The 15,440-nt window shown below is 44.6% G+C and overlaps 1 pseudogene; it reads left to right on the top strand.

Annotated features, from left to right (window-relative positions):
* Window positions 1-4,458: 4,458 nt before the first annotated feature.
* On the top strand, window positions 4,459-5,635 carry LOC132387674 (zinc finger protein 214-like; annotated as a pseudogene).
* Window positions 5,636-15,440: the final 9,805 nt, after the last annotated feature.

The following is a 15,440-nucleotide window of genomic DNA, read 5'->3' as shown; positions in this document are numbered from 1 at the left end:
TAGGTCCTGGGGAATATCCTGTCAGGACCCGGAGATTTATCCACTTTTAAATTTCTTAAAAGCGCCAGTACCTCCACCTCTTTAATTGTCATAGGTTCCATAACTTCCTTACTTGTTTCCCACACCTTAGACAATTCAATATCCTTCTCCTTAGTGAATACCGAAGAGAAGAAATCATTCAAAATCTCTCCCATCTCCTTCGGTTCCACACATAGCTGACCACTCTGATTTTCTAAGGGGCCAATTTTATCCCTCACTATCCTCTTGCTTTTAATATAACTGTCGAAACCTTTCGGATTTACTTTCACCTTATTTGCCAAACCAACCTCGTATCTTCTTTTAGCTTTTCTAATCTCTTTCTTAAGATTCCTTTTACATTCTTTATATTGCTCGAGCAATTCCTTTACTCCATGCTGCCTATATCTATTGTAGACATCCCTCTTTTTCTGAACCAAATTTCTAATATCCCTTGAAAACCATGGTGCTCTCAAACTTTTAACCTTTCCTTTCACCCTAACAGGAACATAAAGGTTCTGTACCCTCACAATTTCACCCTTAAATGACCTCCATTTCTCTATTACATCCTTCCCATAAAACAACTTGACCCAATCCACTCTCTCTAAATCCATTCGCATCCCCTCAAAGTTAGCCTTTCTCCAATCAAAAATCTCAACTCTAGGTCCAGTCCTGTCCTTCTCCATAATTATATTGAAGCTAATGCTATTGTGATCACTGGACCCGAAGTGCTCCCCAACACATACATCTGTCAGCTGACCTATCGCATTCCCTAACAGGAGATCCAACACTGCCCAATCTCTAGTCGGTACTTCTATGTATTGTTGCAAAAAACTATCCTGCACACATTTCACAAACTCTAAACCATCCAGCCCTTTCACAGAATGAGCTTCCCAGTCTACGTGTGGAAAATTAAAATCTCCCACAATCACCACCTTGTGTTTACTACAAATATCAGCTATCTCCTTACACATTTGTCCTTCCAACTCACGCGCCCCATTAGGTGGCCTATAATACACTCCTATCAGTGTAACTGCACCTTTCCCATTCTTCAATTCCACCCAAATGGCCTCCCTAGAGGAGCTCTGTAATCGATCCTTCCAAAGCACCGCCATAAGATTTTCTCGGACAAGCAATGCAACAGCTCCTCCTCTGGCTGCTCCTACTCTATCACACCTGAAGCAACTAAATCCAGGAATATTTAGTTGCCAATCACACCCTTCCTGCAACCATGTTTCACTAATAGCTACAACATCATAATTCCAGGTATCAATCCACGCTTTAAGCTCATCCACCTTTCTTACAATGCTCCTAGCATTAAAATCGATACATTTAAGATACTCTCCATCTCCTCCTCTCTTTCCATCCCTAACAATGCATTCAAATTTATTATCCTTTTCTTTCTTCTCCCCTACATCTTCGGGCTGAGCGCATCCCTTCTCCATCACCTGCCTTTCCTCCCTCACACACTGTCTATTTACTTGCTCCACTGGTGAACTAACCTCCTCTCCCAAAGTCTCCTCAAATAGTCTCCCGCCCCCCCCCCCCATCTTACTAGTTTAAAGTCCGCCCTGTAGCCCTAGCAAATATAACCATATAACAATCACAGCACGGAAACAGGCCATCTTGGCCCTCCTAGTCCGTGCCGAATGTGTATATATGTGTAAATATAACTCCTAGACTATCGAGGCTGAGGGAACAAAGCTTAGAGTCTTGAGATGGTAAAGAAGGAAAGTTCAGTAATCCACGGAATAAATGATGGGACAGAGATATCTGTAATCCAGGGTGAAACGTACAGAAAAGGCCGTTACATCAAAATAACCGTCGACGAAGTTCTCTCTCTCTCTCTCTCTCTCCTTGTGTCTGACGTCACAGTCCTGCCTCACTCAGGCACTTAAAGCGACACTCACAGTAAGCGAACCTGCGGTCTCGTAACATAATGTGCATCTAAAGTCTGACAGCAGAGTAGTGAGTAAATCTTCGATGGTGTAGAGTCAAAAACCAAAAAGTTGCTCCAGAGAGAGATTGGGTCTAGAGTTTACGAGGAGGAGGAGGAATCAGACCAGCAGGATGTGACTACAAAAGAAAGGTCAGAAACATTTAGAAACTGGTTGACTGAAAAAATGGTGGTTAATTTCGGGCAGCAAATGTGGAGAGGAATAAAAAGACAATGTTTAGGCCGAGCCCCTTCAGCATGCCTAGACTGTGTACTCCGCTGCTTAGTTGCTCTCTGAAATGCAGAGTTCCTCCAGGGTTTTGTGTGTGTGCATCTCTGTATTTCCAGCAACTGCAGAATCTCCTGTGTTTTATAACAGCATTGTACTTTGGCACTAGATACACGTTGATATTGAGTATATTGTTTATGGGAGCCACTTTCTGCGTTAGAACAGCTGCAGATTTTTTCTACACACACTATAAAAAAAATGAGGTATGGACATTGAACCGGTGCTTGCAGAAGTGGTTAATGGCACAATGATGTCTCAGAGGGCCATGCGCTAAGAATTTTGCCGGCGTTAAAGAGCTGATGAAATACGCAGGCGTCAGGCTGAGGCCGTCCCTGAGTATCACGTATGCGCGCAGTACACAGAAGGCCTTGAAAATGTCGGGTACAGATAAGAGCGATTCTCTGTGTTTTTATCTTAAACACTGACTTCAGGACAATTCCTGTGAAATCCGGACACCGTTGCCATCAATCCCGGGACAGTCCTGCTCTCGTCCCTGTCTCTCAGCCACATGATCCATACACGGGCCCTGGGGAGCTTCCGGCTGCTGAGTGAATGGGAACCGATGGATCTTTCAGACAGAGCTGAGCTCCAGCTATAATAAAGGCAAGGATTAGCAACTCAGAGAAAGGGAACAAAATCTTTTACATCACCAGTTGAGAAAATCACCTTTGTTCTACCTCCAATCACTAACAAGAGAAAATCTGCAGATGCTGGAAATCCAAGCAACACTCACAAAATGCTAGAGGAATTCAGCATTAGTACTCTTTTCCATAGATGCTGCTTGGCCTGCTGAGTTCCTCCAGCATTTTGTGTCTGTTGCTTGTTCTACCTCCTCTTGTTCTGGACTTTTCTATCCGGGAGAACATGTTTTGTCCCATTCTCTCTGGGTATGTAATGATATCAAACACCTTTGTCATGGGCAGCAAGTAGCTTTCACATCCCAAATGTGCCAGACTCCAATGAGACAGACTCCTGTCCTTCCCTTCGTATTCATTGGCATTGCCATCACTGAGTTCACCACTGTCAGTCGTTGGGGGAGGCTTCAGGGGAATACAGAAACTGGTGATACTTGTGTGTATTCTGGTGTTGCCAAAGTTGCTGGAGAATTTGCAAGTGGGAAGAAGTGGAGTGATATTTTGGAAATCTGACTTTTTAAAGCGTAACTTAGCAAGCAAACCACATATGGACAAAATGCAAAAAAAATTGATGAGAAAATCCTACATTACCCATTACAGGCCAGCTACATAGGTTGTGTGTGTGTGCAGATGAACTGGATCGAACCCAGAGGAGATCAATGTTCCTATTGACAGTGATTTGCCAGCTGTTAAAATGAATATCTCTCTAAAAAAATTCACTGTGCACATGTTGTCAATGTGTAAAAAAAAATTACACATTGCACGATTTATGTACACACTGGTTATTACAAGTTAGAGGGGGTATTGGAGGAAAGATGGGGAGACGTAGTGTCCCTGATGCCCTCCCTTACAAGATGCACATCCAGATGCAGTTTGTAACCCTGCACTTGAAGGAGTTGGAACTTGAAATGCATATGGGAATTGATGATCATTCCAGATACCAGCACTCTGCCCAGTCAGGAGATGATTTATCTTCCAACTTGAGTTTAACCTCACTGTAACAGTGTGATACGAAATCAAACCTTGGCAACTCAAGTAATCTCATCTGAAATGTTGTCCTAAACCCATTGATGGATTTTGTAAATCTTTTACAGGATAAAAAACGAGAAGGAATTTGTCTCCAGGAATCTCAAACACGACACGCCAGTTTTGCTGTCTCTGTCTAGATATTTAAGAAGTGGAGCAAGGTATTCAATCAACCATCCTTCCTGCTCAGACTGTGGGGAGGGATTCACTTGGTCATTTGAACATCTAGCAAGCCCGTCATCTTACAGAGGAGAAAGGCCTTTCACCTGCTCAGACAGTGGGAATGGATTCACTCGGTTATCACAATTGAAGGTATATCAGCAAGTTCACAATGGGCAAGGCCATTCACCTGTTCTGTGTGTGAGAAAGGATTCTGTCGGGCAACCCACCTGTGGACACACCAGTCAGATCACACTGTGCAGAGACTGGTCATCTGCTGAATTTCGGTGAAGGGATTCTCTCGGTCATCTGACCTAATGGCACACCAGCGTGTTCACACGAGGGGGCGGCCATTCACCTGCTCAGTCTGTGGGAAGGGTTTCACTGCATCATCCAACCTACAGAGACATCAGCGAGTTCACACTGGGGAGAAGCCATTCACCTGCTCAGTCTGTGGGAAGAGATTCACTCAGTCATCCATCCTACAGAATCATCAGCGAGTTCACACTGGGGAGAAGCCGTTCACCTGTTCAGACTGTGGGAAGAGATTCACTCAGTCATCCAACCTACTGGTCCATCAGTGAGTTCACACTGGGGAGAAGCCATTCACCTGCTCAGACTGTGGGAAGAGATTCACTCAGTCATCCAACCTACAGAGTCATCAGCAAGTTCACACTGGGGAGAAGCCATTCACCTGCTCAGACTGTGGGAAGAGTTTCACTCGGTCATCCCGACTACTGGCACACCAGTCAGTTCATACCGGGGAGAAGCCATTCACCTGCTCAGTCTGTGGGAAGGGATTCACTCAGTCATCCCACCTACTGAGACATCAGCAAGTTCACACTGGGGAGAGGCCGTTCACCTGCTCAGTCTGTCGGAAGGGATTCACTGATTCATCCGCCCTGCAGAGTCATCAGCGAGTTCACACTGGGGAGAGGCCATTCACCTGTTCTGTCTGTGGGAAGGGATTCACTCATTCATCCCATGTACAGAATCATCAGCGAGTTCACACTGGGGAGAAGCCGTTCACCTGCTCAGTCTGTGGGAAGGGGTTCATTCAGTCATCCCATGTACAGAATCATCAGCGAGTGCACACTGGGGAGAAGCCGTTCACCTGCCCAGACTGTGGGTAGAGTTTCACTTGGTCATCCAAACTACACCACACCAGTCAGTTCATACTGGGGAGAAGCCATACACCTGCTCAGTCTGTGGGAAGGGATTCACTCAGTCATCCCACCTACAGAATCATCAGCGAGTTCACGCTGGGGAAAAGCCATTCACCTGCTTAGACTGTGGGATAGGATTCACTCAGTCATCACAACTACTGGCACACCAGTCAGTTCACAGTGGGGACTTGCCATTGTAATGAATCCCTGGGTTTCCTTTGCTGTGGACTCTCATTTTAAGAGAGAGACATTAAGAAGATGAATCAGTCTGACTTGCAGCCTGTTTACATCGCTCGCGCTTGTTTAGCTTTAACCGAGGACACAGACACTCAGAGTCAAATGGAGACGAAGGAGGAAAAATGGAAGGATTGAAACCAGGGAACTAGTGACCAAGGGTCACTGTTTAAAAGTTTCCTATGCCCACAAGCGTGGGTTAATTATCGATTCATGTACATCGAATGTGTGGAAGTCACATTGTTTGATCCATAGGAGTGGATCTGATTTGGGATATCCTGTGGAGACCACTTATGTGTTAACACTTGATTGGCTGTGGTGTGGTAGTTCACTTGAAAACATACCCCTTGTTACAAGTCACTTTCGGTGATAATCAGTATGTGGATTTGGAATGATGACGGATAAATTCTACAATGACTGTTCTTTCGTTTTACCACCATGGAACCTGAGGAATGTACATATTTACATATCTACATAGATCTACATATTATCTACATAATATCGACATTTTTGCCTTCTCTTGCCATTTACCCTGGATTACAAATCTCTCTCTCTTATCGCCTATTCTGTAGTTGAACTGAACTTTCATACTTTACCATCTCAAGACTCCGAGCCTTGTTTCCCCCGAGCTCAATAGTTTGGGAGTTATATTTACACACATTTATAAACGTAACACTATTAACTTCTGTTTATCTTGTTTAAGTTGCAATATTACAAGTAGATTCTAATAAAGACAGATTTAACATCAAAACCAGACTCCAGGTGTAGTCTATTGCTGCTGGCTTGTTTCTAAAGCATTATGGTTCGTAACAAATTTGGGGCCTGCGTCTGGGATATGAACAAATTTGGTGGCTATTGATCGATGAATTATCAGTTTGATTGGGGAAATCCCTTTTGATTTTTTTGTGTGTGGAAATCAGCAGCAATGGACATTTATAAATTTCTGGAAGCGCCAACCCCTGAGGCATTACGAAAAGCCAAAAAAAAATGAATTGCTGACTGCTGTTAATGGGCTGAATCTTAAACAGGTAAGGGGGTGTGAAGGACCAAGGCAACCATAAAATTGGGAGAGGAGGTAAAGGTAAAACAATAGGGGTTTTATTATAAAATATAGGCATCCACCCCCTTTTTCAGAGACTGGGATCCCTGTTTCTACCGGTAATGATGTTGGGCATTTCAATGTGTTCACTTCTGTCCTCGATTCCCTAAATGAAAGGGTTATCACATTTGATCTTTCTTCATATGATGACCCAACCATTTCAGGGATGAGTCTGTTGAAACTTCATTGCACACTCTATAACAAATACTCTCTAACCACTTGGTTAATCATCTGTGCAAAAAATGTTCATCTTCAGCAGCCCCGTGTTGCCCCAAACACTCACCTCCTACCCCCGTCATTGGCCCACTTGCAGGTCAACCGTCTGCTGGTGTTTCCCCCCCCCCCCCCCCAATGTGAATCCCTCTGTTCGCCACCACTGTGGGCTCAGATATTTCCACAGATTTCCACCGGGACAAACATATTGCCCGCCCCCTCTCACACTATCTTTTTCCATTCAATAAAATCCCTCCTCTCCCTCCCCAGGGAACTGGCATCATACCGATGGGCCGAGTCGTCTCCTCCTACCTCTCGGCGACACATCAGACTCCAGCCGCAGCAGACGCTTCACAAACACCCCAACTTCCCTTGGAGGGAAATGGAAATAAATCAAAAAACGGACATTTACTCCGTTGTGATGTGGAGTTTGAGGCCGGAGCGGGAGGCGAACTCAGCGGGGGTAACACCCTCTGGACTTGTCCACCTCTGCGACTGGTGGTAACAAGTGATTGACATCGCTTTGCACCAATGGGAATAGCGCAGTCCCTGAATCCTTTGTTGACAGCGGTGGGGGAGGGCTGGTCACGTGACTATTAGCCCAGCTATTAAACTGATAAAGCCCGAGCTCAGCAGCGCATGGATGACGTAAGACACTGTGCACGTAAGGGCAGATCCCGGTGTGTGAAGCCCATGCGTGACGTCAGCCACGAGGGGGGTCTGTGTGACATCACCTGTGGGGAAGCGCTCGTATTAAAATGCACCTCAATGTGCGTTTCTTATGATTTCAGAGGGACAAGAACATTAATCACGGGTTTCATTACTGAATCCAGTGTTGTGAGATGTTAAAGTTCCCTGTTATGTGTCCGGCTGGGCCGTGTTGTTTGGGGGCTATTGATCGATTAATTATCTATTTGATTGGGCATATCCCTTTTGATATATTTGTGTGTGGAAATCAGCAGCAGTGAATATTGATAAATTTCTGTAGGTTGGATGACTGAGTGAATCCCTTCCCACGTACTTCCTCATCCAGGTCATCCACTCTTGGTCTTCCTGGAATCATCCTTTGACACTTCTCCAGACCCACTCCAATACGAACACATCTTTTGCTCAGATAATAAGTCGGAAGTACAGGTCGGAATCTGCTCACAATACACCAACAGTGATCTGCCCAATGCATTATAAAGCTATAGTATCGCATCCTTGCTCTTATATTGCTAACATTGCAGTTGTCATCCTTAATCAACTCAATCTACAAGCAAATCTTTAGGGCCTCTTGCTCAAGGACTTACAAGCACTTATGCACATCTAATTTTTTCAAGCTTCTCCCATTTATTTTTTTCTACGCCCAATTACTTCTACCAAATGTACATGACTTGCATACACTGTATTTCAACTGCTACTTTGCTGGCATTACCCAGACCTATCGACGTCCTTCTGCAGACTCCCGCTTTGCTCTAAACTACCTGTCCCATACCTATCTTTGTATCAACAGCAATGTTCGTCGCCAAGGTATCAATGCCGTCATCCATATCATTCAGATTTAACATGAAACGATGCAGTCTCAATACTGACCCCTACGCAACAGCATTTGTTACCGACAGCAAAACAGAATTGCCCACATTATTCTGACACTTTCTCCCTTGTCAGTACAAGTTTCTTTCCTGTAATTCCATGAGCTGTGATCCTGTTAAGCAGCCTCACGTGCAGCACCTTAGAAACATAGAAAACCTGCCGCACGTTACAGGCCCTTTGGCTCACAAAGCGATGCCGAACATGTCCTTGCTCTAGAAATGCCAAGGGTTACCTACAGTTCTCTGTATTTCTAAGCTCTGTGTACCTATCCAGGAGTCTCTTAAAAGACCCTATCATGTCCGCCTCCACCACCATTGCCGGCAGCCCATTCCAACCACTCACCACTCTCTATGTAAAAAAAACATACCCCTGACATCTCCTCCGTACCTACTTCCAAGCATCTTCAAACTATGCCCTCTCGTGCTAGCACTTTCAGCCCTGGGAAAAAGCCTCTAACTATCCACACGATCAATGTCTCTCATTTTCATGAACACCTTTATCAGGACACCTCTTATCCTCCATCACTCCAAGGAGAAAAGACTGAGTTCACTCAACCTATCCCTATCGAAACAACATCCTCGTAAATCTCAGCACCCTTTCTATGGCTTCCACATCCTTCCTGTAGTTTGGCGACCAGAACTGAGCACAGTACTCCAAGTGGGGTCTGACCAAAGTCCTATATAGCTGCAACATTACATCTCGGCTTTTAAACTCAAGCCTGCGGATGATTAAGGCCAACGCACAGTATGGCTTCTTAACCACAGAGTCAACCTACATAGCAGCTTTGAGTGTCCTGTGGACTCCGTCCCCAAGATCCCTCTGTTCCTCCACACTGCCAAGAGGCTTACCATTAATACTATATTCTATAATATTTGACAGAAGAAAATGAACCACATCACACTTCTTTGGGTTGAACTCCATTTGCCGCTTCTCAGCCCAGGTTTGCAGACTATCAATATCCCCCTGCAACCTAACCCAACCTTTGTGTCATCAGCAAATTTACTAACCCGTACCTCCACTTCCTCATCCAGGTCATTTATTAAAGTCACGAAGGGTAGGGGTCCCAGAACCGATCCCTGAGGCAGACCACTGGTCACCGACCTCCATGCAGAATATGACCAGTCTAAAACCACTCTTTGTCTTCTGTGAGCAAGCCCGTTCTGGATGCACAAAGCAATGTGCCCTTGGATCCCATGCCTCCTTACTTTCTCAATAAGCCTTGCATGAGGTACCTTGTTGAAGATCATCTGGAAATCCAAGCAAACAACATACACTGCCTCTGCTTGATCTATCTTTCCTGTTATTTCTGCAAAGTATTCCAAGAGATTTGTCAGTCAAGATTTCCTTGAAGGAATCCTGCTGACTTTGGCCTACTTCATCATGTTTCACCAATTACAGTACCAAAAAACACACTCTTAGTACACTCTAACATCTTCCTGACCACTAACGTCAGACTGTCCAATAATAATAACTGTCCAACAATAATAACTGTCCAATAATTTTCCTCTTAAATTGTGGAGTGACATTTGCAAATTTCTGGTCCACCAGAACCGTTCCAAAATCTAGTGATTTGTGATAGATCATTACTCATCACTTGAAGAGAAAACTAAGGGGGAACTTCTTCATTCAGAGGCGGGGAGCGTGTGCACCGAGCTGCTGAGCAAGTGGCAGGGACGATTGTAATCTTTAAGCGAAGTTTGCTTAGGTCACTGGATGAGAAGCATATGGAGGGCGATGGTCCAGGTGGAAGTTGTTGGAACTCGGAGGATTAATGCTTTAGCACGGACTAGACTGGCCGAATGGCATTTTCCTGTGTTGTAGTGTTTTATGACTCTAATGCCTTCACAATCTCTTCAGCTACCTCTTTCTGAACTCTGCGGTGTCTTATCTACCTTCAGGCCTTTCAGCTTCAACAACACCTTCTCTCCTTGGTAAAAGCATGTATCCTAACTTCTGCCCCAGGTACTGCTGAATGTTTGGCTTTTATGTAATAAATTTAATGACACAACTGTAGTGGGTGACTTCAATCTGCAGGAGGATTGGGAAAGTCAGATTGGCGTGAGATCGCAAAAGAGGGGATGTATTGAATGCTAACGAAATGGCTTTTTAGAGCAGCTGATGGTTGAGCCTACTCGGGGAACTGCTATCTTACATTGGGTGTTGTGTAATAACCCAGATCTTATTAGGCAGGTTAATGTAAAGGAACCATTAGAAGGCAGTGATCATAATATGATTGAAGTCCCACTGCAATTTGTGAGGGAGAAGCACAGGTCACATGTGTAGTATCGCAATGGAATGAAAGGGAATTACAGAGGCATGAGAGAGGTGATTCCCCAGGTGGATTGGAGGATGCTGGTGGAGATGACGTCAGAGCAGAAATGGCTGACGTTTCTGAGAATAGTTCATAATGTACAGGATAGATATGTCCCACAGACGTAGTTCTCAAACAGCGGGGCTGGGCTATCGTGGCCGACAAAGGAAGTTAAGGACTGTATAAAAGCATATAAGGTAGTAAAAGTGAGCAGTAGGTTGGATAACTGGGTAGCTTTTAACATCCAACGACAGGCAAATTTAAAATAAAAGCTATAAGGCGAAAGGTGAAATATGACAGCAAACTATACAATAATATAAACCAGTTATAAAATATACGAAAGGGAGGCGAGAGTTGATATTGGACCACTGGAAAATGATGCTCATGGGGTACAAATGGGGAAGAGATGGTAGACTAACTTGATAGGTACTTTGCATCCGTCTTGTCTGTGGAAGACACCACCAGTGTGCCAGAGATCCGTGAGTGTCAGGGAACAGGAGTGAGTGCCATTGCTATTACAAAGGAAACGTTTGAGGCAAACACAGGTTCTTGAAGTGGATAAGTCATCTGGACCAGATGGACTACATCCCAGAGTCCTGAGAGAGGTTGCTGGAGAGATAACAGATGCATTGGTCATGACACGTCAAGAATCTCTTGATTCTGGCATGGTCCCGGAGGACAGGACAGGAAGATTGCAAATGCCAATCCACTCTTTGAGAAGGGAGGAAGGCAAAGTAAAGCAAATTATAGTCCAGTTAGCCTAATCTCAGTGGCTGGGAAAGTGTGGAGTCATGATAACAGTTGAGGTTTTGGTGTACTAGGAGACTAATGATATAATGTCAAAGCCAGCATAGGTTCTGTGCAGGGAAATCTTGCCTGACAAGTCTGTTACAGATCTTCGAGGAAGTCATAAGCAGGATGGACAAACGAGAGGCAGTGGATATCATTTACTTGGATTTTCAGAAAGCTTCCGATAAGGTGTCACACATGAGACTGCTTAACAGGATAAAAGTCAGAAGTAATACTGGCATGGACAGAGGAATGGCTGACAGCCAAGAGGCAGCGAGTGGGAATAAAAGGGGCCTTTTCTGGTTGGCCAGCAGTGACTTGTGCTCTTCAGGGGTCAGTATTCGGACCGCTGCTTTTCACATTGTTTGTCAATGACTTGGATAATGGAACTGATGGCTTTGTGACAAGGTTTGTGGATGATACAAAGGTAGGTGGAGGCGATGGTAGTGCTGACGAAGCAATGCGATTGCAGCAGGACACAGACAAATTTGAAGAACGATCAAGAAAGTGGCAGATGGAATACAATATTGGGAAAAGTACGATAGTGCATTTCGGCAAAAGGAACAATAGTGAACTGTTATGTGATTGGGGAGAAGGTTCAAGCCACAGAAGTACAGAAGGAAGCGTGATGATGATGATGATGATGATGATGTCCTCGACTCAGGACTGACTCAGGGCGGCGTCGGGCATTTCCATGCCTTACAAGGCGCGAATCGGAAGGTTGTGTAGGGCGCTTCTCCTCACATAGACATTTCACAGTATTTTTCTTTATTTTATGAGGTCGAATTGCGAGCTCAACACTCAACCCGGCACGGATGGAAAGCGTACTCGGGAGAGGCCCGACTATATTCGAACCCGGGGACCTCCGTTACGGAGTCCGGCGCTGACGTCACTACGCCACCAGGACCTTGGGCAAGACTCCCAGAAGATTAACTTCCGGGTTGAGTCTGTGGTAAAGAAGGCAAATACAACGCTGGCTTTATTTAAAGTGAAGTAGAATATATTAGCAAGGAGATAATGCTGATTCTTTACAAGACACTCCTCAGGCCGCACGTCAGAACATAAGAAATGGGAGCAGGAGTCGGCCATTGGCCCACTGAGTATGCCCCGCCATGCAATAAGATCATGGCTGATCCGTCAGGAAACTCAGGTCCATCTACCTGCCTTTTCCCTATAACCCTTCATTACCTTATTCTGCAAAAACCTATCTAACCGTATCTTAAATATACTTCGTGAGGAAACCTCAACTGCTTCCCTGGACAGAGAAGTCCACAGATTCACCATTCTGTGGGAAAAACAATTTCCCCTCATCTCCGCCCTAAATCCTCTCTCCGGAGTCTTGAGGCAATGTCCCCGAGTTCTAGTCTCATCTACCAATGGAAACAACTTTCCTACTATCTTATCTATCCCTTTCAAAATTCTAGGTATTTCTATAAGATTCCCTTTCATTCTTCTGAACCCCAGAGAGAAAAGTCCCAGGTGACTCAATCTCTCCTCATAGATTAACCCCCTCATCCCTGGAATCAAACTGGTTCACCTTCTCTGTATTGCCTCCAAAGCCAGTACTGTATATCCTTCCTCGTGTACGGAGACCAGAACTGCGCACAGTACTCCAGGTGCGGCCTCACCAGTACCCTGTATAGTGGCAGCATTACCTCCCTGCTCTTGAATTCAATCCCTCTACCAATGAAGGCTAACATTCCGTTAGTTAGAGTATGTGGGACTTCTATCTTAGAAAATGTGCGTTGTCATTGGAGAGAGTCCAGAGGATCTTCAAGAAGACGATTTCGGGAATGAAGGGGTTTAGCATGAGAAGCGTTTCCCAGCTTTGGGCCTGTACTCCTGCACTGACTTATGTTTAGTAAATGTGGGTGGAGGGTGTTCAGAAGCTGCAGAAGGCTGTAAATCTCGTCACCTCCATCTTGGGTACTAGACTACAAAGTATCCAGGACATCTTCAGGAAGCGGTATCACAGAAGGGCAGAGTCCATTATAAAGGACCTCCAGCACCCAGGACATGCCCTTTTCTCACTGTTACCATCAGGTAGGAGATACAGAAGCCTGAAGGCGCACACTCAGTGATTCAGGAAAAGCTTCTTCCCCTCTGCCATCCAATTCCTGAATGGACTTTGAAAGCTTTGGACACTCTTCAATATACAGTATTTCTGTTTTTACACATTTTAATAATCTATTCATCACACATAATTGATTTACTTGTTGATTAGTTTTAATTAATTTATTATTATTATCTATGCCAGAATATGAATTGCATTGAACTGCTGCTGTCAACAAATTTCACGCGAAATGCCGGTGATAATAAACCTCATCCTGAATCTTGAATCTCACTGAAACCCACCGAATGTGGAAAAGTCCGGATAGGGTGGATGAGGAGAGGACTTTTCCTATGGTGGGGGTAGCCATAACAGAGGGCACAGCCTGAAAACTGAGGAGCAACCTTATAGAGCAGTTAAGGCGAGCAGTAAATCTGCGGAATTCTGTGACACAGATGGCGGGGGGGGGGGGGGGGGCAAGTCTGTGGGTACATTTCAGGCAAAAGCTAATAGTTTACAGATCAGTCGAGGCATTACAGGATGTGCCGAGGAGGCAGGAGCATGGGGTTGAGTGAGAACCGGGATCAGCCATGATAGAACGGCAGAGCAGACTCGATAGGGCTGAATGGCCTAATTCTGCTCCTATGTCTTATAGTATTATACTGCAAGTGTCTTACACAGTGAAGATTGACACAAAATACTTATTACATTCGGCCGCGATTTCTTTGCTCTATTACTAACACGCCAGCATCATCTTCCAGTGGTACAATATCAACTCTTCCCTCTCTTTTACTCTTTATATATCTGAACAACTTTTGATACCTGATATTATTGGCTCACTTACCTTAATTTTTCATCATGTCTCTCCTGTGTATGTGAGTGTGAGTGTTTTTTTTTTGTTGTCTCCTGTTGGTTATGTAAAAGATTTCCAATCCTCTCACTTCCCACTGTTTTCTTGCTATATTACGTGACCCTGCTTTTGCTTTTATCAAAAACAGGAGAAAATCTGTGGATGCTGGAAATCCAAGCAACACATACACAAAATGCTGGAGGAACCTGGGAGGCCAGGCAGCACATATGGGAAATAGCAAACAGTCGACGTTTCGGGCCCAGACCCTTCATCAGGATTGGGAACAAAAAAAGATGAGACGTCAGAGGAAGCAGTGTGGGGGTTGGAGGGGTGGAAGACGTGGTAGGTGATGGGTGAAACTGGGAGAGGGAGAGCAGTGAAGGAAAAATCTTCTTTGGATTTTATTTCCTTAACGATCCTCGAAAGATCATTGCTAATGCCTGCACATCACTTCAGCCACCTCTTTCAGATCTCTGGGGTGTACACTATTTGATCTAGGTGACCTATTTACCTTCAGACCATCTCTGTATCCCAAAGAACCTTCTCCCGTGTAACGTAACTTTACACATTCTGACCACTGACATCTGGGACTTTCATATTCCTGCCAGTGTCTTCGAGAGATAAGAGTGATGTACAAGACTTATTCAGTTCATCTGCCATCACCTTGCACCCCCATCCCATTACTACCTCTCCAGCATCATTTTTCAGTGGTCCGATATCCACTTCAGCCTCTCTTTTACAATATATGTACCTGAAGAAAAATTTAGTATCCTCTTTAATATTGCAGGCTAGCTCATCTCTGTATTCCATCTTTTCCTTCTTAATTATTTTTGTTGCATTCTGTTTGTTTTTAAAAGCTTCCCAATTCTCTAACTTCCTAATAATTTTTGCTGTGAGCCCTCTCCTTGGTTTTTACGTTCTCTTTATCAGCCACGGTTTTGACACTTTACCTTTAGAATACTACTTGCTCTTTGTGATGTGTATATACCCTGTGCCTCCCGAATTGCTTCCAGAAATTCCAGCCATTGCTGTTCTGTTTTCATCTCTGCCTGTGTTCTTTTCAAATCAATTTTGACCAATTCTTCTCTCTTGC

The sequence above is a fragment of the Hypanus sabinus genome, unplaced genomic scaffold (assembly GCF_030144855.1).
Source record: "Hypanus sabinus isolate sHypSab1 unplaced genomic scaffold, sHypSab1.hap1 scaffold_209, whole genome shotgun sequence".
NCBI classification, from domain to species: Eukaryota; Metazoa; Chordata; class Chondrichthyes; order Myliobatiformes; family Dasyatidae; genus Hypanus; species Hypanus sabinus.
Note: the sequence above shows the minus strand (reverse complement) of the source record. Positions and strands in the feature narration are given on the sequence as shown.